General features: G+C 40.9%; 1 long non-coding RNA gene across 1 annotated transcript; it reads left to right on the plus strand.

The window, feature by feature from the left end:
• The first annotated feature begins 8475 nt into the window (after positions 1 to 8475).
• On the plus strand, positions 8476 to 24269 carry LOC141578130 (uncharacterized). The gene is made up of 3 exons (XR_012508073.1): positions 8476 to 9117; positions 10450 to 10562; positions 23909 to 24269. It is a non-coding gene; the product is annotated as an uncharacterized LOC141578130 (long non-coding RNA).
• Positions 24270 to 24905: the final 636 nt, after the last annotated feature.

The raw sequence follows: 24905 nt of genomic DNA on the forward strand, positions 1-24905 counted from the left end.
CTAGCTAATTTTATTAGATTGCGTTGAGGGTCTGATTATACCAAGGCCGACTCTACATATTTGGCAGCCCTACTGTGTGTGCAGTAGTGGCTGCTGTGATGTAACTTAGGGTGCTGAGATAAGCAATTAGCTATAGCCTTCTGCCTTAAGACGCACTCTAGTGGGATCTCCCGGCGTAGTTAAGAGCGCTGCCTGTGGTTGGTGACCAAATCTTCCCTCGGTGACTCAGCTTTATGTGGAAGCTCAGTTAAGACGAGGAGGGGCACACTCCTAAACTGCTGGACGGCTGAACTTTGGATTTCCTCTCCCCCTTCACATGGATTTCATGTATCTTTAGATAAAACTGACTAGTTTTATTTATAAAATCTCAAATTTTAGAAGTCTAAAGGAGAAATCATTCCAGTATGCATTTTTTTTTCTCCTCTAGATTCAGACATTTATATAACATTGAAACACTTGCAAACTCCTGCTGGTAGTAAAAGGGGATTTTAAAATAGAATCATAGCCATAAGCCTGTTAGTATCATATAAAGAGAGAACAGTTGTCTTAGTACCTATGGATTTTCTTCATTTGCTATTTGAATGGATTGGCCTCTGTTACATTTGAAGAATCAAGGAACATTCTTTGAAATGCCTCTCTCAGACCCATCTTGGATGCTGATTACTTATTGCACCAAAGCTATCAATGGGGGGAGATTTACTGTTTGGATAAATTTAACCCCATCCCTTCAAAAATATGCTTGTTACCAGGTTTCCCTGAGTTTGTTGATAGGCTCCTGCTGAACGTATGGCAACCCACCTGCATAATGTATTTTTGTTTCTTTTCTATATTATGCATTGCATATAGTGTGACACCTTCAAATTGTATTCTGTGTTCTTAAAATACAGTGCCCTGAAACAGTGTTCTTATGACCTGCAGAAAAACTTAGACACATTTTTAAATGTTTGTGAGCAGTGCAGCTAATTAAAACATACACCCTTAAATTTGCTGTCTTGCATATAAAACATCAAGATTCCTTTGACTTGCCATCCGTATTAGTTTACTAAAAATATTGGTAATATTAGGGTTTTTCCTTAGCCATGTCATGCAATAATTGAATGTACCTCAAATTTTTAAAAGGGAGGGGAGGATGGGTTAGGGACTTGCATTCAGATTGTGGATAATAAAGAATTAATGATGATTTTTTTAAGGCAATGTAGCATTCTACAGCAGGGTTAAACCAGTATCAAGAATAGTCAGCCTGGCCAGTAACAAGTCTTACTGACCAGTGGCTGATTGGTTGGTTAGTGTGTGGGTTTATTTGTGCGTGTATTTTTCCCCATGAGCCCTTTTTTATCCTGTGGCATTTTCACTTACACCTAGCCTAGCCCTGTAATTTTCCAGTGTCCAAGAAAACAATCACAAAATGCTGGTTTCAATACTTTGATACATTTGGCTTAATTCTGCTGTCTTAATGCAGCCTACTAGAGTTGGATTAAAAGTCAGTAATCAGTACTTTATAACATCACTGAACTGAACCACGGAGCCATCCTCACTGAAGATGAGGGCACTCTATCAGTCTGTAACTGTCAACGTAGTGACAAGTTGTTTTGTTGTCTTTGTTTTTCACCTCTTGGCATACTGCTCTTTTAAAGGCTTGGATTTTACCCTCTACGCAGTTCCTATCTTTACTTTCCCAGTGTTTTTGTAGTTGGCTACCGCAGAGTGTGCACCGTCCTGTCATTCCCAAACCTCGTCTGCCTTCTACAGTCACCTGGTCTAGAGACCATGCGATTCTCTGTACAGTTTATCCTGATGTTCCTTGTAATGCAGTAGAGGCTACTTTGCCTTCCCTCTTCTTTCTCAGCCATTTTGTAAACCCATAATTATGAGGCGGTTGCTTGAGAAAATAACAGATAAACATAGAATAGACTGACCAAGATGGTTTACAATTTTTTTTAACTAGGTTATTTATGATGTATTTCTGAACCACTTGGCAGAGAAATTCATGACACTTAATGTTCATATTTTGAGTAAAGGAAGCTAAAACCTTGTCTGCTTTTTGGTACTACATGCATTAGTAAAAGGTTAAATAAGTTTTGTTCTCCACTGAAGTAATATTTAACATCTCAGAAAAAATCTTGCATGTTCTGTAGTTTTGTATTAAGTCAGTCATTTCGTATGCACTATATCAAGTGAAGACAGGTGATTTACCTGTCTGCATTAGTATACTAACCACTTCCCCGTGCAGCGTCAGACTGGGGTTTGTAGACGTACTATTCAGCTACAGCACCCAGGTCGACCCAGTGGTTCTCTGCACAGCTCACCTTCGATACCCAGTGGGGCACGGAGGAGGGGGTCGGTAGGTGCAGTGTGTGGAAGCTGCAAGCAAGTAGGTCCTTCATCCATTGATTTCTTTCCCCCAAATAATGGTTTCCAAATCTGTATGCACCTATTTGATTTTTTTCCCTAAAACTTCAACTGAGCTGCTGTTTTCTTCCATGCAATGTTGTATAATCGATTGTGTATAGAAGAAGCTGGTGAGAGTGCCCTCCTACATAAGCAATTGCAGTGTTTTGCATGCAGAATTTAAAAAATTTAAATTGTCCTGATTCTATTTTGTAAATGGAGAAACAATCATATCTTTCTAAGCAGTAATGGAGGAAGACTAGTGCTTTGTGCATTTTGATATATTTTAGTTCATTTTTCCCATAATGTAATACATTTGACACAATTGGGTTTCTCATATTATCCTAGTTCATGTACATCAGAATGCTAAATAATACTGTGTTTAAGTTTTGTGTTGCAAGAACAAATGGAATAAACTTGAATTGTGCTACAGCCAGTGTGTCAGCATTTTTCTCACTCAGTTACTGTCACCTTCCTTTTTCTAGGCTTCTCTGCAACCATTTCAGTAGTTTGACTCAAATTTTAATTAATCTAAATTTCCCCCTTTGTCCTACTTCTAGAAAAAAGTAAGTGGAAGGAAAATAAGACATAGGAAAGATTTAATTGAAATAAACTATACTATTTATTGGGAAGTTTTGCTTTTTCTATCAGTTTCCTAATACAAATTGTGTGACTGTAATAAATGTTCAGCAGTGACTGGGAGCAAGCTGTCTCAGGATGTGCTAGAGTGTCAGGATCTTAATAGGTGCTAAAGAAAACGGTCATGGTGAACCTCTGGTCCTTTCATGTGCTTATTTTTTTTGCTCAAGTTGCCACACATTCCTTGGAGGTTCGTATTATCCAAACTCACTTGACCGCGAGCACTTCTTTTCAGGGGTACCCGAAAAGGGTGTACTTTTTAGGACAAATGTTCTACTTAACATTAAATCACTTTGAACATCAAAAAAACTGAACAAGACTACATATAAATTAGTTTGGTTTCTGTCACGATCTCGTCGACACCTTAAGAATTGCAGATAGTTTACTTCTAGAAGTAAAAAGTCCACTAATGGTGGAAAAAAGAAATGTGTACAGATGCTAAAATACATCAAAATCTGTCTTTCAGAACTTTCATGTTGTCAGCAGAAGCATAAAAGGGAGGTAACAGGTGTGGCTATAGGTTGGGAGTGTCCATAGAAAGTTTTTTAAGCAATGAAGTTATCACGAGAATTAAGGTCTATAAAACTGTTTAAATATATTTTAAAGGGAACAGAGCCCTATATATAATCATTGAAGAGCAGACCAGTTATACATCAACAGAAGGAACACCCGGAGGAAAGAGAGCTGGGAGTTGATACGAAATTCTTTTGTGATTAGAACAGCTATCACAGAACTTCCACACAATACAGTATGTCAGACTGTTAGATTTTTTTCCCCCTCTTTCTGCAAGACTAATGATTCTCAAAATGTCCCTGGACTAGCTACATCACTATGTCCTGGGAACTTGATAGAAGTGCCCAGCCCAGGTCTAATGAAAAACTCAGGTCGGGCCCAGCAATCTGTTTTAACAAGCCCTCCAGATGACTCCAACACACACAAGTTTGTACAAGACCGTAAACAGGAGGAGAAATAGTCAAAAAGCCTGTAAATCTGATGTCATCAAGGGTGGCTTCCTAGAGAGAATTTGTAGTAGGTGGAAACTGCTAACGCACGTACAGCAACACTGGACACCCAAGAAAATCTTAAGATGAGCTTCACTGACATTCTGGGCAAAAGAAGTCAGGATACAACAATGGCTCCAAAGATGTGACGCTAATAAGAATGACTTCATTATTAGGGTTTTTTCCATGAAGGATGTCCCATCAATTGCTGTGGACAGTATTTCCATGGTCCACAGCAGCCCAGAGTTATATCCACATGGCTGAACTGCTGCAGCTTGAGCCTTGCCCAAGTCCTTTGAATTCCAAAGTGGGGTAAGGGGAGCATGCAAGGAATTTCGGGAGATAGGTCATGATCTCCTTATCTCGTGCCTGCCACGTTGCAGGTCACTGGATGGCTCCAGGCACTTAGCTGTGCCCCTGCTGGCTTCTGCCTGTCGGTCCTGCAGCAGGGGAGCCCCTCTCTGGGAGACCCATTGCTGCTTTCTCAGCCTTACTGCGCTGTGCTGGCATCAGCGCTGTGACTACGGATTCTCCATGGCAGTGGGTGTGCCACTGGCTCGGGAACAGCCACCTCTGTGCCAACTAACCATTTTCCTGTTTCAGGTCCACCGTCTTCCCCAGGCACTAACCAGATCATCACACATCAGCCATAGGATGTTTTTCTTCAAGGCTTTTACTTCATTGAAATACAATTACTGATGTGGAAATAGAATTTATCGGCAACTCCAACAGCATGTGGTCCATAGTAGACATCCACTGTGTTCTGAACTATAATGTCAAACCATTGTACAGTCTAATGTGAGAGACTTTGTTTTAGTAAATCCTGGCTAAAGGATTACTATCAGGACCATGGAGCTACACCTAAGTGTCATTGTACCGAGATCATTGGCCGAGCAGCCTTCTAAGTACTATTGATACGGCAAACCCAAATCAACAAAGCGGAGACGAACATCGCAGTCACAAGGATTCGCTGAGGAAATGCTGACCCCATATGGGGTCAGATGCAGGTCACCAGGCTATTGTAGCTTATGCTAAAGCACAGCTAGTTGTACGCTGAGAAACAAAACAGAGGATTGTCTGGTCACCCTAGCAACCTCTAGGCATTCAGCAGCTGCAGCAGCGAGGGCGATCTTATTTACATGGTTTGGATAGAATGATGGGTCACTGGTTGGTAGGCCACAGCATCTTGTCACAAAGGAGGAGAATGCGTAGACAATTCCTGGCAACTGGATGCTGGCTTTGAGGATACTACCAGATAACTTTTTTTTTTTTTTAAGAATGTGTGCTATTCTATGGTTTTACCAACAAATCTGAAAATGTATCATATATCTGTGTATCCTCCTCCTAATATCTAATAATGTCCCATACATTTATACACATCCCGTGTCAGGCCACCAAATCTAGCGATGTGCCAGTGCTGGTGACTTGCTAGTCAAATCTCAGTAGGCTTGAAAGTACTGAGATCTAAGTTAATTACATTAATTTTACTAGTAAAAATTTTTTTAGTTATTAGATGACAGCTAGGAGTTGTGCAGAGAACTTTTTTACATTTCCTTATTCAATTTTTACAATTAATGTGTTTTAAAAGAGAGAGAGAGAGAGACTAAGAGAAGTTAAGTAACTTGCTCACAGCCAGTAAACAGCTCAGGATCTGTACAATTTAGTTCTTTCCGATTTTAGAGCCCACACGCCTTCAAATTAAATGAAGAGTGAAAGCTGTTCTCACCCAGATATCCAAAATCAATGCTCATACCCATTCCCAGAAAACTCAGGGAGGTTCTGCAGCCTTTGTGCCTTTATTTCCCCTTCTTAACAGCAGATCTCAGAACTTATTTATTTTGCATACTGAAACTCTATAACCTTTAACCAACAACTCCCTATGTCCCCCCGTCCTCTAGCCCTTGGCAACCTCTGTTCTATCTTTGCTTCTATGAGTTGGACTATTTTAGATTTCACACATAACTGAGATCGTACATTATTTGTCCTTCAGTGTCTGGCTTATTTCACTTAGCATAATGCCCTCAAGGTCCATCTATGTTGCTGCAAATGGCAGAATTTCCTTCTTTTTTCAAGGCTGAATAATCCTACACCATATATATATATATACACATACACACACACACACATATATACACACACCATATGTTCTTTATCCATTTGTATGTCAAAGAACATTAAGTTTGTTTCCGTGTCTTGGCTATCATGCATAATGCAACAAGGAACGTGGGAATATAGATAGACTATCTTTTTGAGATCTAGATCTCACTTGCTTTGGCTATATACCCAGAAATGGGATTGCTGCATCAACTGGTAATTCCATTTTTAATATTTTGAGGAACCTCCGTATTGTTTTCCATAGTAGCTACACCAATTTACATTCCCACCAACAACATACAAAAGTTCCCTTTTCTCCACAACCTTGCCAACATTTGTCCTTTGTGGGTTTTCTGTTTTGATAGTAGCCATCATAACAAGTGTGAGGTGATATCTCATTGTGGTTCTGATTTGCATTTCCCTGATGACTGGTGACAATGAGTTCCTTTTCATAGCTCTGTTGGCCATCTGTATGTCTTCTTTGGAGAAATGCCAATTCAGGTCCTTTGCCCATTTTTTTAATCAAGTTATTTGGGAGTTTGTTATTGAGTTATAGGGTTTTCTTATATATTTGGATATTAACCCCTTATCAGATACATGGTCTGTAAGTATTTTCTCCTATTGAATAGGTTGCCTTTTCGCTTTGTTGATGATTTCTTTTGCTGTGCAGCAGCCTTTTAGTGTGATGTAGTCCCACGTGTCTTGTTTTTGTTGCCTGTGTCATATCAAAGAAACTATCGTCCAATTCAATGTCAGAAGCTTCTTCCCTATGTTTTTGGGGTTGGTGTTTAAGTCTTTGATCCCCTTTGAGTTGACTTTTGTATATGAAGTGAGGTAAGAATTATGTTCTTTTGCATGTGGGTATCTAGTTTTCCCAATACCATTGATTGAAGAGACTATCTTTCCCCATTGAGCATTCTTGGCTCCCTTGTGAAATATTAGTTGATCATAGGTATATGTGAGGGTTTATTTCTGGGTTCTTCTATTCCATGGTCTATATGTCTGTTTCTATGCCAGTACAAAACTATTTTGATTACTCTAGCTTTGCAATATGTTTTGAAATCAGGGAATGGTTCCAGCTTTGTTCTGGTTCAAAATTGCTTTGGCTATTCTTTTGTGGTTCTAAATGAATTTTAAGATTATTTTTCTGTTCTTGTAAAAATGTCATTGGGATTTCGATAAGGATTGCATTGAATCTATAGATACCTTTGGAAACTATGGACATTTTAATAATATTAATTCTTCCAGTCCATGAACACAGGACATCCTTCCATCTGACTTCATTTCTTTTATTGATGTTTTGTAGATTTTAGTGTACAAGTCTTTCACCTCTTTGGTTAAGTTTATTCCTAAGTATTTTATTCCTTTTTATGCTGTTGTAAACTGAGTTATTTAATTAATTTCCTTTTGGATATTTTTTTGTATAGAGAAATGCAACTTATTTTTGTAGGTTGATTTCTGTATCCTTTGACTTTACTGAACTTGCCTATTAGTTCTAACAAATAAAAGTTTAAAAGTTCTTGAAACTAAACTACAACACTGTGAACCTGGGAACCCTATCATATTTCCATGGTTATCCAAAGTTACTATTTAAGGGAGTTAGAGTTTTATGACATTTTAGTGTTTGTTTCACTATTTTAACTGAACTTTTACTCTGGTCTGGGCACCATGCTAAGTATTTCATGTGAACTGATTAATTTAATCTTCATAAAAACCCCATGAGGTAGCAAAAGACTGAAAATAGATTTACCATATGATCCAGCAATCCCTCTCCTGGGCATATATCCAGAGGGAACTTGAATTCAAAAAGACACATGCACCCCAGTGTTCCTAGCAGCCCTACTGACAATAGCCAAGACATGGAAACAACCTAAATGTTCACTGACAGATGACTGGATAAAGAAATTGTGGTATATTTATACAATAGAACACTACTCAGCCATTAAAAAATAATAAAATAATGCCATTTGCAGCAACATTGATGGACCTGGAGATTGTCATTCTAAGTGAAGTAAGTTAAAAAGAGAAAAATGCCATATGATATCACTTATATGTGGAATCTAAAAAAAAAAAAATGAACTTATTTACAAAACAGAAACAGACTCACAGACATAGAAAACAAACTTAAGGTTACTGGTAGCAGGAAGGGGTGGGAAGGGATAAATTGGGAGTTCAAGATTTACAGATACTAAGTACCATATATAAAATAGATAAACAACAAGTTTATACTGTATGTCACAGGAAACTATATTCAATATCTTGTAGTAACCTATAATGAAAAACAATATGAAAAGGAATATCTGTATGTATATGTATGACCGAAACATTATGCTGTACACCAGAAATTGACACATTGTAAACTGACTGTGCTTCAATAAAAATTTTTAAAAATTAAAAAAAAAACTTTTTAAACCCTATGAGGTAGAACTATTGTCATTTGTTTTCAAATCAGAGAACTAAAGCTCAGAGAAGTCAAGTAACTTGTATATGGTCACACAGCCAGTTAGTGGTAGGCTGAGTTTAAACTCAGGTAGTCTGACTCTAAAATTTGTGCTCTTCCTCTTATATTGCCTCTCCAACTTTCACTGAACCAGCTCATCGCATTTTATTCAACAAACACAGCGTTTTCCAAGTTCTGAAAAGATACTTAAAAATATGATTATGAACTTTATGTTTTTATGTTTATGATTTTAAACAGGTGAAAAATAACATGCATTTATCAATCACTTCCCATGACTGAATCAAAGTCTTCAAAGATGACATTTAATTTTCAGTTCAAGAAATAGCAATACTTGAATGTAATATACTTTTCTGGGGCAGTCTAGAATTACTATGGGATAGAATCAGCAAATTATGGCCCACAGGCCAAACCTGTCCCACTACCTTTTTTTTCTTTTTTCTTTTTTTTTTTTGTCGATAAAGTTTTATTGGAACATAACTTATACCCATTCTCTTACAGATTCTCTATGGCCGCTTCCACACTTCAACAGCAGAGGTGAGTACTTGCAACAGAGACTATATGACTCACAAAACCTGAAATATTTACTCTCTGGCCCTTGATGGGAAAAGTCTGCCAACTCCTGGTATAGATGTTTAGCTGGAAAAGGTTGATGAAAACCCTGTAAGACTGGCCGAGGCCGAGGAGCAAAGTCACAGGAAAATGTAATGTGTTGGTTGACGCAAATGAAAAGCCAAACCCATAAATAACGCACATCTCTTCACACCCAGGGTACACTGTTACTGTCATGGTCCCCAGTGAATCACGTCTGGGTATCCACGCCCTTGTGTAACCCCTTCCCACACTGACTCTTGGCCTTGGCCATGTGGCTTGCCGGGGCCAAGTGGGATATTAGACACGAAACCAGCAGAGGTGCGAACAGGTGCTTATTTACTGGGGCTTGCCTGCTTGGACCTCAGCTTGGAAAGAAGTTCAGAATTATACCTGAGGGGAGGCCACGTGAAGGACTGAGGCAACCCAGCCAATAGCCCCGGCTAACAGCCAGACAGCTGAGGGAGGCTAGCTTGGACTTTCCAGCCCCGAGTGACCCCAGGTGAGCTCAGCAGGAGAGCCACTAGGTGGACCCCGTTCAAATTGCAGAATCATGAACAAATACACAGTGGTTGTTTAGGCCACTGGGTTTGGGGTGATATTGGATCAGCCATCTACTGCTGCATGAAACACTCTAGATGAAAGACATTTACTGATGAGGGATCAGTAGCATCACCTGGGGACAAGAAAATGATTAAAAGGAAAATGATTTCTTTTAAATACACACACCTGTGAGATATAAGCAACTACCATTAAGGGCCCAGGATTTCCCTTTCTTTCAAACTCTTAAAGAAAAGCAAAATAGATTAAAAGCAAAACCTTTGGCCTTCTGTCTAGGAAAGGTTAGATGCTATAAATAATAAATAATAAACTCTGTGTTTCTGCAGAATCCTTTTTATCCCTCTCTATCTGCCCACAGTCTCTCACATCCTTGTAGGTTTTTCTTTTTGCCTCCTGGAGGAGTCAAACGCTAATGGGGATTTGCTGGTATGAGCCAAACACCTGTGCCCAGCTAGTGGCTTGAAGGCAAAATAATGGCTTAAATAGTATGGGGTTGGGGTGGGAAAAGGGGGCAGCATGAATGGAATAAAGAAGAGCCACAAGGGCTAAGACTCTCATCTGCGAGTCCCACGCTAACCGCCAGGTGAGCCCGTGTTGGCCCAGACGTGAAGGCGGGGCCCCTCACCTATGGCCAGCAGGGTGTGGGCCTGAGGGCTGTGTCCAGAATGACCGTGGCAGCAAAAGGTCCCTCACACTTAGTTTTTTACCTCTTCCCAGCACTCTCTCAACCAAGACCTGTGGAATCATTTCAAAGCAGCCTTCTTAAGACCCATCCCAGCCACTGTGGCTCCAAAAGCTTAAGAAATGCCTCGGGTAACAGGGGCAAGAAGGTAGGTAGGGTGATAGTTCTCTAACATGTGAGCTCATCCATTCAACAATTATTTACTGAGTGTCTATAAATGTGTCAGGCACCACTGTGGGCTCTGCAGATACAACAAGAAAATGATGAATGTGGTAAACTGACATGACTCCTGCCCAGATAGGACTGACATCCTAGGAGGAGAGAAAAGACAAAGTCTACCTCTAAATAAAACCATTGCAGCTGCTGATGTGCGCTGGACAGAAAGGGATAAGCCGGGCTGGGGGACACATCGTAGGGTGCCGGAGGCCCTCCTGGCTGGCCGAGGGCAAGCACCTGTGTCTTACTCTGGTCTGTACTGCTCCATGGGTTCATGCCTTCGAAGGAAATGTTTTGGCCTCAGGTAATATAGTTCCATATGGTTAGACTTTTTCCACATTCTGGTTTATTGTGTTGTGTGGTGCTGATGCAGGCCGAGACACGGGGGGAGGTGGTTGGTGGCAGTGGTGTTGAGACCAGACTAGGCATTAAGCAGGCTCTCAGGGTGGTGGGGGAGGGGCGGGGATCGCCTGGCACCGCACTAATGTCCCTGCCAGCGATGCTCCTATGCCATCTCCCTGCACTGTGTGTGCTCACTAACCAAGGGGCAGCGGCAGGGCCCCACCCCGAGCTCTCGAACTAGATTGCCCTAATGGGACCACACAGCTGTCTCTGGAAGGAGCTACCAATGCTTCCAAGTCCAGGGAGAAGACAATCAGAGCTTAGCTTGCTTTACCAATTAGGCACGGAGCCTCCAGCCTTCATTGACCCAAGGAGGATGTGTTTTCTAATATCTATGCCTCACACTAGGCACAAAGCCCTTGTCATCTTTCTTACTCCCCCTTTTCTTTCTGTGTGCCCCATTACACAAATCCCGAGTTGATCTCATCTCAGTAGCGATGAGTTTAAATCTTGTTGCATGTTATTATTATAATCATGAAAAGAGCTGCTAAGAATCAGTACAAACCCCAATTAAAACCTGGATATCTGCCACCCAGTTGCCACAAGCAACGGTTCACTCAGGAGGCATGGCTGAGGTTTGATGATTTCGAGGAAAAGAGGGAATTCTTCCCCAGTGATAACCAAACCAAATAGCACACATTTGGACTGTGTGACCCAGTGGATTATCTTTTAAAAGTTTAAATTGTCTCATTTAAAATTAAAGGGGTATGTTTTTAATATTTACTTTTTATTGAAGGGTAGTCAGTTTACAATGTTACCTTCAGATGCACAGCAAAACGATTCATTGTACTTAAACTTTTTCTTTTTCAGTTTCTTTTCCATTATAGCTCATTACAAGAAATTGAATATAGTTCTCTGTGCTAAAGAGAAGGTCCTTGTCATTTATTTATTTTATATACAGAAATGTGTATCTGTTAATCCCAAACTCCTAATTAAAGGGCTATATTTTAAAAGGAGGTCTTACTGATTAAATATAGGAAGTCTTTAAAAAAAAGTCTAATACCTCTGGCCCAGAACATTTTCATTTGATTAAATTTATCCCTTTTTTCTGAGATATTCACTATCTTACTATGAGAGTCAAATACATGACTTGATATGCCTCCTAAATTGTGGCATGTTGAACAAAGGGGAAATCTCTGCATTATTGTTTTTCTCCTGCCATAATTATTTATTTGAGTTAGACTGCTTGTGCTTCCTGACATATTTTAGGAAAGAATTATGTTTAGAGATTTGCCATGTCATGAATTAATGTGACAATTCTTTTTTGCCAAAAATCACATCCATACTTTTGGCCCCATTCTTTCTCTTTGAAGTCATTGTCTCCTTGTTAAGAAGGAAAAAATACAAGCTTTCATAAGCCTGTGGGTTAATATGACAAAGGGGAGGGTGTGGAAGCAGATGCCAGGTACAGGATGAGGGGCTGCTGAGGCTGAACTCATGCGGACCCCCGCAGAGAAGCACTTCCTTTGCTCACACTGTGTTATGTCCGAACTGGCACCCGTTGAGACACGCCAGTTCTTTACAGACGAACTTGCAGCCTAGAGGAACTTGTCCAGGTTTGTTGTGCTCACATGTGGCTGAGCTGAAATGCGATTCCCAGGAGCCCAGACACAGTTCTGACACCAGTGATCAAGTTCTTTGTAAATAAGTAAATCCATCCAACAAAAATTCAATCAAGAGGTCCTCATTCCTGCTTCCTCCCCGGTGCTGCTTAATGGGTCTAATAAGGTTCCATTAAGACCACCCAGGCCCCCACGGACTAACGTGAGCAGCTGATGAGCAGTGCCAGTGAGCCGGATTTAAACTGGATTGACTAATGGAGTCAAACACGCGGGTAACCAAGCAAGACGAAAGCGCTGACAGCCCTGAAGTAAGCACCGATTTTGCAACACAAGGTGGTTATGAAATGATTCAAGATGTTTAAAGACAGACAATATGTTTTAAGAAAGCAGTTGTGTGAGGTTTTAGGAGATCTGAAAACATCCTGTTTCCAATCCCAACAAGTGAAGGTTCTAAGAGTGTAGAGGCATGAGCAGGAACACCCCAGAAACAAGAATTTCAGGCCAACTTGATAGAATCCTTCCACATCCTAACTCCTAAAGCAGTATTATCTCACCTCATTCTCAAGGAGGCAGTCCCCACAAAATGCCCGTCACACCATCGACCCAATGCACCCAGTGCTCATCTGTTACGACAGGAGTCTCCACCCTATTGCAAAGAGGAGTTGTACACAACTAGAAGTGTTCCTTACACAGATGTTCAACATCAAAGCAAGAAACAGTAACGCAAAAGCCAGGTCGGGGGTACAGACAAAAACTCAAGGGCTCCAGGAGCGTCCCCCAGAGAATAAGTCCCAGATCCACAGCTTTTTTGAAATTTCACCCAAGCGCTGGGCCCTGACCTCCAACTGCCTTCTCCATCCAAACCTAAACCTATGATCTTCACTGCCCTCCCACCGACAAAAAGAAAACATTTCATTCCTGCTAAATACAATGTTTACAAAAATCAATTATTTGAATGTATATCACAGTATTCTTTTAATCATGTAGATTAAAACCCAGCCAAAACTGCTTGATTATACACCCTTCGTTTCATCTTCTCTTACAGTCATTTCTTCCATAAAAACCCTCCGTGGCCAAGTTTAACTCTCCATTCACACTGGTGCCCCGCCCCCTCCCCTTGCTGGCCCTGATACTGTCCCAGCCCCCAGCAGAAAGGCCCTCCCACATCAATCAGTCAATTAACATACTTCATTTAGACCAACATTATCATTGTCCCACTCCCACGGATTCATCACTGTTATGGGTTGAATTATGTTCTCTGAAAAGGTAAATGTTCAAGTCCCAACCCCCAGTACCTCAGAACGTGATTTTCTTTGGAAATAGGGTGGCAGATGGAATTAGTTAAGATGAGGTCATACTGGAGTAGGATGATCCCCTAATCCAGTATAATCTGTGTCCTTCTAAGATGTTTAGCTGTGAGGGGGAGAACACCACGTGAAGATGGAGGCAGAGACTGGAGGCAGGCAGCTGCAAGCCAAGGAACGCCAAGAATGGATGGCCACCACCTGGAGCTAGGCAGAGACAGGGAAGGATTCTACCCAGTCTTAGAGGGAGCATGGCCCTGCACGTGCCTTGATTCCTGGCCTCCGGAACTACAAGACAATACATATCTGTTGTGTTAAGGGATCCAGTTTGTGCTATTGTTAGGGCAGCCCTAGGGAACTGACAGCCCTCTTCTCTTCTAAAACATTCAATGGCTCCCTATTCTCTCACCCAATCAAGTTCAATTGTTTAGCCCAGCTCCTAAGGCCCTTTCTCATGTCATCATCGCCTTGCAAATGTATCTCCCACTATTTCTTCACAACCTTTTCTAAACTCCAATCTACACAGACCTGGCCCTTCTTCCAAGTCCTGCTGCCCGTGATTCCTTATACTCTACCAAGTGGATTTATTACTGCCTTCCTTTCAGTCATTAGCCCCTTGAATAGGCTATGAATTTTTTTGCCTCCCCTGAGCGTACAAATTATCTACAAATACTTGTAGATTAATTGATCCAGTAGCCTTGACACATGCTCTGCCCTTGACCTGGAACACCCAGGTAGGCTGGGAGCTACATGCCAGGGACCATTGTTTTAATCTTTGTGTCCCCACTGCCCCACAGAGTGTCTGGCAGTTCATAAACTTTCAATAAATATTTTACTTCATTCATTTTTAAAGTCCAGCCTCCAGGTATATCTGCTCTGGGTCCATCCCAAGTAAATCAGGATCTGCCTCCTTTTAAAGAAATTGCTAATAAAATATCATAAAGTTCCTCAGACAAAGGTGGCTGAAGAGGGGAGAAAAATGCCACTCTTTCTCCAGTAGCCTCACTAGTGAGTCATTAGAAGGGCCCCAGCCCGGAGCCTCAGGGAGCCTTATTAGCCCCCCACGACCCATCTGAGAGGGGAGCCCCCCTCCCCGCTATCAGGCTTCCTATTTAATAACACATGACAGGGCTTGTTCTTCTACCCCATTGTTACCTGTGTTTCCAGAGCCCTTTGAAAGCATAAATAAATGATAGTTGGCTGATCGCCTCTCCCCAGGGTTTTGCCAGTGCTGAGAAGTCTGAAAGCTTTCCAAGACACGATTTGGCACTACAAATGCCAGGTGGGAGAGTTCCTGTCCTCTCCTGTTCATAGGGGTGCTTGATAACTCAAAGTGCCAACTCCTTCCCACAGAGTCCAACAGGATAATGTGCTGTCACAGATCTTCAGGTGACAGGCTTTTGCAGTGGGCTTTTCAGGCAGCCCGAGCTTTTGCAGGGTGGAAGACCTTTGCTCATCAGGGAAGTCATCCAGATCTCCAAGACGCCACACCCAGAGCGACTGCAGGGGTCACCATGTGACTCTGAGGGTCAGAGGTGGGGAAGGAGCCCAGAGGAAGATTACTGCTGTTCCAGCTCTGTCAGCCTACCACGGCCCTCCCCTGCCCACTTCTAGCCACATCCTCCAAACCATGTGAATTAGCCCCCCTGAGAGATAGCTAGCTATTTTCTTGGCCTTGGCCTTCAGAATACACATCCTCTGACCATGTTTACAGGATTAGGATGGGGGAGGAGAGGTGCAGTGTGGGGGAATCCAACCTTGGATGGTAATTAGAAGCCAGAGAAGAAAGAGGGGAGCTTTCAGTTTCCACTTCCACATGTAAGGAGCTTAGAAGTCACCACTCCATCCTACTCAACTGCAGGTAAAAAGCTAAACAGGCTGAAAAATCAGCAACTCTTCTTGATTCAGTAAACGAGCAGAGGACCCAGGGCAAAACACTGCCCTGAAGATTAGAGAGAAGGATAAGGAAATACAGGGAGTCATAACTTACCAAAGCCGAGACTCAGGAGAAGCAGCAGCAGGGACCAGTGCCCAGGTAGGAAAACCTGCAGTTAACGAGCTCCTGGAGGCTCGATGTGGGCAACTCGGACAGTTAAAAACTTCAGGGTGACCAAGTCATGGGCAGGGGGCTCCCAAAACACAGTGAGATTTACCTCTGGGAGCTCAACCAGGTTTCTTCAGCAAACTCATGAAAAATCCTGGGAGCTTCCAGAAGAGGGAGAGGAAAAGGAACCATTTATAAATTCACCAGAGCATGCCGGTCTTTCAACAAGGCACGCCCTCAGGTGAAAGCAGTTAACCAAAGCCGGACCTGCTGGGGGTGTTATCGAAGCCTAAATGACCCGGGGCAGGGAAACACCAGCTCCAGCTGGCTCTAGCTTCCCTGTGAGAGAACAGAAGTACCCAGCTCCCGCCCACTCTAGCCACCAGGTCCCACCTAAGAAAGGAGATGAAAACTGAGAAACACTTGTGAAGTCCACAGTCCAGAGGCACAGACTCACTAAAACACTGAGACCCAATTATAGGACTTGCTCTCCAGCCACCGCTCATCACCCCGTTACTAAAGTCCTCTTTACGATACTTCTTTTTACCTGGTACATCATGTCCTGCTATCAAGAAAAAATTACAAGGCGTACCAAAAGGCAGAAAACACAGTTTGAAGAGACAGAGCAAGTATTAGAACCAGACATAGCAGCAATGTTGGAATTATCAGGCCAGGAATTTAAAACAACTATGATTAACACACTAAGGGCCCTGATGGATAAAGCAGACAGCACACAGGAACAGATGGGCAATGTGAGCAGAGAGATGGAAATCCTAGGAAGAACCAAAAAAGACATGCGAGAGATTAAAAAACACTGTGACAGAAATGAAGAATGCCTTTGAAGGGTTCATTAGTAGATTGGACACAGCTGAGAAAAGAATCTCTGCGCTAGAGGGTATACCGATAGAATCCCCAAACCAGAAAGCAAAGAGAACAAAGACTGCACTAAAAGCCCTAGATTATCCAAGGACTATGGCACAACTACGAAAGGTGTACTCTGTGCATAATGGGAACATCAGAAGGGGAAGAAAGAGAAAGGAGCAGAAGAAATATTCGAAACAGGAATGATTGAGAATTTCCCCAGATTAATATCAGACATCAAACCCCAAGTCCAGGGAGTTCAGAGAACACAAAGCAGGATAAATGCAAACAAACAAACAAACAAACAAACAAGCAAAAATAAAAACAAAAACAAAACAAAAAAACCTACACTTAGGCATACCATTTTCAAATTACAGAAATCAAAGCTAAGGAAAAATTCCGAAAGAAGCCAGGAGAAAAAAAAATACTTTACCTATAGAGAAACAAAGGTAAGAATTACATTCAGTTTCTCCTCAGAAACCGTGCAGGCAAGAAGAGAGTAGAGTGAAATATTTAAAGTGTTGAGAGAAAAAACCACCAACCTAGAATTCTGCACTTGTGAAATGATCCTTCAAAAGTGAAGGAGAAATACTTTCTCAGACTAACGAAAATTAAGGGAGTTTGTTGCCAGTAGACCTGTCTTGTAAGAAATGTTAAAAAAGGTTCTTTAGAGAGAAGGAAAATAAGATAGGTTTACTGTATTTATTTATATATTAGTAGTAGAAATGTGCTACTATATTTACTAAAATAAAACCATATTATAATATTAATTGTAAATGTATATTGTAAACTCTAGGGTAACCACTAAAGAAAGTTTTTAAAAGTAATATTCTAAGAAAGGAGAGAAAATAAGATCATATAAAAAGCTCAGTTAAAACCACAAAAGGCAGAAACAGAGCGGAAGATAGAAATAGTTACAAAGAACAAGGGAAACAAACAGAAAACAGTAATATAGTGTCTATTCATCCAACCATTATCAATAATCACTCTGAATGTCAATGGTCTAAATGCATCAATTAAAAGAGATTTTCAGAGGTGATCAAAACATATGACCCAACCATATGTTGTTTACATAAAACCCACTTTAATGATAAAGACACATACAGATTAAATGTAAATGAACAGAGAAAAACATAAGATGCTAACACTAAGAAGAAAGGAGGTGCAGATTATCAGAAGAATTTATAAATGATCAGATGCATTTGAGAGAGAAGAAAGGAGCTGAGATTAACAAAAGGACCAGAATTACACGATTGGGCAAATAAGGAACAGAACTTCACAGGAGAACACAATTTCGAAAGTGGACATCAAGGCCTAAGGCAGCTTGAAATGAGTTATCGAAGGGTTCCCCAGATAGTTTTGCCAGTTCTCAGCAACCTTCTGCCCCAAAATACTTTGCACATTCCCAGGATAGAGAGCGAAGGAGACCTAGTCTGTCTGCGGAATGTTAAAAAGGTAGGATGAAGAGCGGATTTGCCTTCCGGAAGCACTTGAGGAAGCTGTAACAGCCAAAGGTGAACACCTTCTTCCTCTTCAATGTCCCAGAGCTCCTTGAAGAAGCAGTTGATTCCAGATTTGGGCAAGAAAAACACAAGATGATCTTGGAGCATCTTGTGGTGCCGGAAAGTAAGAATGTGCTCAGAAAGGATGAGAGAGCATAGAAACCAACATGAAAGAGTTCCCATCGGCCAAAGCCGGAGTACTCTGAACAACGAAATAAATAACAACATTGAATTGTAATCCATAGACTAAAGTAAACATACGAGTCTATTCTGATAGTTGAATGAGTAAGTTGGCAATAAGGTATAGCTCTTCCTTACAAAAGAAAAAATCCCACTTAATAAATATAGAAGGAAAGAAGAAACATAAAATCACCATTAGTAATAATTACTGTGGGCAAAAATTCACCAATGGATGCTAATATTAGTAGGCAAAAGTTTAAAAACAATATTTGCATAGTCTAAGTGTATCCCCCCACCAAGACATTTATTAATCACAAAAGGAAACACAGGAACTTTACAGTGGAAATACCCGTCAGACATACCTTATCCCACTGATCGAGGGAAAAGCACTGGTAATAAAACTTATTGAGATCATGTCACCCTGGTATCAGACTAGGGCCCCATGCTTTTGACCTCATTTAACCTTAAATACTTCCAAAAAGCCCTGTCTCCAAGTACAGTCACCGTGGGTGTGGCTTCAACATATGAATTTCGAGGGGAAACAATTCAGTCCATAACACTTTCCAAAAATATATAACCGCAACGTATGCATAAAAAAATTAGAGAAACCCAAATTGTCTGTGAAACAACTGACCAACACTCTTCAAACATGTCAAGGTCATGAATGACAAAGAAAGATCGAGGAACTGTCATAGTGAAGGATTCAAGGACCTTTAAATGCAACATGGGATCTGGGATTCAAGAAGAGGACATTAACTGGGAAATGGGTTAAATCTGAATAAAATCTATAGTTGAGTTATTTGCATTGTATCAATGCTAATTCCTTGGCCATGGTACTACCACTAGGTAAGACGTTAACATTAGGACAGCTGGGTGAAAGGCATCTGAAATGCTCTGTGCTGTTTTTGCACATTTTCTCTAATATTATTTCAAAATAAAAATTTCCCTAAATATCCCTTCATGTCACATTCCTTGCAATAGTGGTGGGAGTAGAGAAATAAATTATCAACCACATTTTCTTTGGGGAGCGGAGGAGGGAGGAGATGGTACAGAAGGGAGTAATGCACAGTTTCTCTACCCGACATGAAGAAGGAGGGAGCCAGGAGTTGGAAAGACTCAAAACAAAAGACAGATTTTAAAAGCTGGTTTCATGGAGACTGATGCGGAACACAGAGTCTGCAGTAAGGGAGATGAGTGTTGGCCTATTTCCAGGTGTCCAGCCCAGAGGCAGGCCGGGCGCCTTTATTTTAAGACTGTCAGCTGTTTGTGTCCACAAAAGAGAAAGAGAGGACTCTGCTTCCACATGAACAGCCCAGTACACAACTACCACTGGCTGGTCCCCCTCCCAGCTCGCTGATTCTGGGGCTCTGAGAGCTTCGAGCCTGATTATCGTGGGGATTAGCACCTGACAGTCTGGGAGGCCCAGATAATTCTGCTTATTTAGGACAATCAGCCATAAAGTGGATGGTCAACCCCCTCCCCAACCCTTGCTCTCCCAGCCATCTTTCAACTCTGTGGTTCTAAGCATTTCTGTTGTTATTGTTCATTTTATAAAGGCTTTTTTGAATACCTATCTTGTTAAAGCATAAGTAAGACCCAGAAGATAGAAACTAGGTTAAGAATTGAGTAACAATACATAGTAAGCTCTCAATAAAGAGCTTGCTGAGTTGACTTCAGTGCCCTCTATGCATTACATCCAGAAAGCTTTTCTATTGCCGTTGTGGTATTTCTGGCTATAATTTCTGATGCACAGTAGCCAGAATATAAATTGCTGGGCTGAGGAGTAGCTGCAAACGTTTCTAAAGATGTAGTCTTTAATGGAAGGACTCTTCCGTACAAGATGCATCACGAACCCTAGATAAAAAGTAAAAGTGGAAATAATAATAATAATAATAGCTTTTATTGAGCATTTACTGTGTGCCATAAATCTCCCAAGAACCCTATGAAGCAGGAACTATTGCAATCCCCGGTTGGCAGATGGCTAGTAAATGGCACAGCCTAGCGGCAACCCAGGTAACCAGCATGGAGTCCATGCTCTTAACCATTCCGCTCCCTTCTTTCACATTCCTCAGTTCTAGTCCAGCCTTTTGGAGGAATTCTGGGCACATCTTTAAAATTCTCTGGGCTCCTAATTAATTGCCTGCAATATGGGGATGATAATCCCCTCTTACATACCTCAAAGGGTCAATTACACAAGAGAACATTGATGAAAGTTGAACACCTAGTAGATCACAAAGAAGTTCCCCAAGATTTCAGGGACTCTGCAGAGTGACCACATCTTTGGCCATAATACAATTAAATCAGAAATCAGCCCCAAAAAGGTAGTGGAAACTTATTTTAAACTAATATGCTCATAAATAAGTCATGAATTAAAGAAAGTTAAGTCTCATTAAAACAGGAAACTGATTATATATATATAGTGTATATATATCCACAAAATCTAATTCCTAAGTTGCAGTGGAGACACTTTTGGGACTGACTCCCAAAAGATCCAGACCTTATAGGAAAACAGGAAGCCCTGAAAGCAAAGATGGACAAAGATCTGAAAATAGGACTGGCTGGAAATGGGTTTAGGAAGCACTTGGATCTTAGAGTGCCTTCCCCTCTGCACAGCCAGGTGACTGCCCCTCCCATCTCTTCCTCTCCAAGAAGCCTGGACGTGCATTTTCTGGAGACAGTAAGCGGGAGAAACTCTGGCTCAGGGAACACCAGGCTCGATTGAAGATTTTAATAGTGAAAACGGCAGATTCCGTGGAAACTTATGCTGAATACTGATACCCTCTCCTCCCAGCCGTCATCCCCCATTCTCTCTCAGAACGCCAGCAGCCAGGTTTGCATGCTGCGGGCAAGACCTTGAAAGAGGTGTCACTGGGGAATCTCAATCTAAGGATTCTGAAATTCAGGGTCCCCTGAACTGACCTAGCCAGAACTCCTTACACTGACCCTGACAGTCAGTAAGCCCTACCCATCGGCTCAGGGCTCCAATCACTTTTTTTGTTTTTCTTATTGTGGTAAAATATAAATTACACACAATATGCCATTTTAACCATTTTTAAGTTTACAATTCAAAGGCGTTAAGCACATTCACAATATTGTGCAATCACCACCGCTATTTCCACAATTTTCATCACCCCAAACAGAAACTCTACTTATTAAGCAATAATTCCCACTCGCCCCTCCCCACTCAGCCCCTAGTAACTTCTTGTCTACTTTCTTTTTCTATGAACTTGCCTAGCCTCAATATTTCATCTAAGTGGAATCCTATAGTATCTGTCCTTTTGTTTCTGGCTTATTTCCCTTAGTATAATGTTTTCAAGACTCATCCATGTTGTAGCATGTATCAGAATTTCATTCCTCTTATGGCTGAATAATATTCCACTGTGCGTATATACCCCATTTTGTTTATCCATTAATCTGCTGATGGACACTTAAGTTGTTTCCACTTTCTGCTAGTATTAATAACACGGCAATGAACCCTGGCATACAAGTATCTAAGTCCCTCTTTTCAGTCCCTTTGGGTGTTCCAGTTACTTTTTAATTCCTCATAATCATGGATCATCAGACATTTGAGGAAAGTATTTATAATGACAGACAAAACACAAACAGAAAAAAAGAAACTTGGAGGAAACAATGACTATCCAGAGAAAAGGAAACAAAGCAAAAATACAATGAACATCCTAAGAAAGATAAAAAGAAGACACTGATCTATAAAATAAGACTCATATCTAAAACTGGAACTTTCAGACAGAACAAAACAAAGTAGTTCCTAGGAAATAAATGTATAGGAGCAGAAATTAAAAGCTTAGTAAAGAAACATGTTAAAAGTTGTGGAAATCACCCAGAAATTAGAAAGACAAAGAGATGAAAATACAAAGGGAAAGAATAAAAACAGAAATCCTGAAGAGGAGAGTAGCATCTGAACAAACAGGAGCTCTATAGATGAGAGAGAAAACAGAAAATTTAAAAATAACAAAAATAATCATAAAATAATACAGTAAATAATAACATAACATAAAATAAATTATTATTATAATCAAGAAAATTTCCCAGAATGCTTGCACATTGTTGGTGAGATTATAAACTGGTTCAGCCACCATGAAGCACAGTATGGAGTGCTTCCTCAAAAAATTAAATTCCTCAAAAAATTAAAAATAAAATTGCAATGTGATCCAGCAGTCCCACTTCCGGGTACATAACCAAAGGAAGTGAAAACAGGTTACCCAAGAGACACACAGGCACTCCCATGCTTTATTTATCCACTGCAGTATTATTCACAATAGCCAATAGATGGAAACAACCTAAGTGTCCATCAGTGGATGAATGAATAAAGATGACATGGTATATTTACATATATATGTACACACACACACACACACACACAATGAAATATTATTCAGCCATAAGAAAGAAAAAAATCCTGCCATTTGCAACAACATCTATGGACCTTCAGGACCTTAGGCCAAGTGAGATAAGTCAGAGAAAGACAAATACTCTATGATATCTTTTATATGTGAAAGCTTAAAAAAAAACCTAAAATTGTAAACGCAGAGAGTAGAAAGGTGGTTACCAGGGGCTGAGGTGGAGGCAGGGGGGAAAGAGGGAGAGATGTTGTTTAAGGTGCATATTGGCAACTAGCAGATAAATAAATGATAAATAAATCCTGGAGCTCTTACATAGACAGCCCCCAACTTACAATGGTTTGACTTACAATTTCTGGACTTAATGATGGTGCAAAAGCAATATGCATTCAGTAGAAACCATACCTTAGATTTGAACTTTGGTCTTTCCTCAGGTCAGTGATATGTTTGTGATCCTCTCTCCCGATGCTGGGCAGGGGGAGTGAGCCCCAGCTTCTAGTCAGCCAGGCGAACGCAAAGGTATAAAACCAACACACTTACAGCCATTCTGTACCCACACAACCATTCTGTTTTTCACTTTCAGCACAGTATTCAAGAAATGTGTGATTTATCAGGTTTTCAACACTTTGTTATAAAATAGGCTTTGTGTTAGATGAGTTTGCCCAACCGCAGGCTAATTAAGTGTTCTGGTCATATGTGAGGTAGGCTAGGCTAAGCTATGATGTTCAGAAGTTTAGGTGTGTTAAATGCATTTTCAACTTAAGAAATTTTCAATTTACCATGGGTTTATCAGGATGTAACCCCATTGTAAGTCAAGGAATATCTGTACATAGTACCGTGATTAAAGACAACAGGACTGTACTATAATCATTAAACTTGCTAAGAGACTAGATCTGAATTGTTCTCAACACTAGAAGAAATGATAATTATGTGATGCAATAGAGGCATTAGCTAACATTACAACGGCAATCATACTGCAATATAAATGCATCAAATCAGCAAGTTATATACCTTAAGCTTACACAAAATATTGTATGTCAGATAGACCTCAATTTTTTTTTAAAGAAAACATCCCAGAGCTGACACAGGTGAGACAGGCTCACCCCAAAGCACATCATTATGGAATTTCAGAGCACCGAGGACTAACAGAAGACCCTACCAGCGTCCAAAGAAAGGAAAACAAAATCACTTATAAAGGATCTGGAGTCAGGATGACTTCTGACTTCTCCCCCGCGACTCTGGAAGCCAGCAGACAATGGAGCAATGTCTTCAAAATACTTAGGGACAATGATTTCTGACCTAGAAATCTTGACTGTTGTTAAAGGCACTTGTTCTCCCTGCACACCCACGTGAGAGCTCACCGTGGCAGGACGTTCCCCTCCAAACTCAGTCACTGCTGTACGACTGTCACAATTTTGGTCATAACCACAAACTGCTTGTGTTATTTTTTTAACTGATTTCTTTTTCTTAAATTGAGTCACTTTTTTGTTACTTTTATCACTTGTGATAAGTAAAAGGCAAATATGAAAATAAAATAAATTCTAAAAATAAAGACAATGACTTCAAGTTCTCCTGTTGGCTTCCCAAGGCCCTGATCCTGGAGCCTTTCTCTGCCCAAGAAAGGAAGATTAGCAAGGACAAGTGAGGTTTTAAAGACCAGCACTCTGGTAGCTCTTTTGACCTAATTAAGAAGATCAAGATTTGAAAGAACTAATTATCTCTATGAGTCAAGTTTATAAAAAGCCGCCTCAGGGCACCACCAACACCTCCAGGCCCCCAACCATCCTACCAACTTTTTCTTGAAAATGCCACACTGAGAGGACTCAGAGGCCGCGTTCCACTTGGCAGCAAGTCTTAGGAATGATGAGGTGGCCTGTGTCTAAGAAAAGCAAAGCAATGAGGGCCTTTAGACCCCACCAGGCTCAACAGCTAAGACCACTAAACCCTGTTTTGGTTTTTAAAAAAACCTGTCTCTGTTCTTCAAAGCTCTGAAACCAGAGGATGTGAAAGGGCAGGTTTCCTCTTGAGGACCAAAGCCAGAGCTTGCTGCAGCCAACTTCCC

Source organism: Camelus bactrianus, chromosome 7, assembly GCF_048773025.1.
Source record: "Camelus bactrianus isolate YW-2024 breed Bactrian camel chromosome 7, ASM4877302v1, whole genome shotgun sequence".
NCBI lineage: Eukaryota > Metazoa > Chordata > Mammalia > Artiodactyla > Camelidae > Camelus > Camelus bactrianus.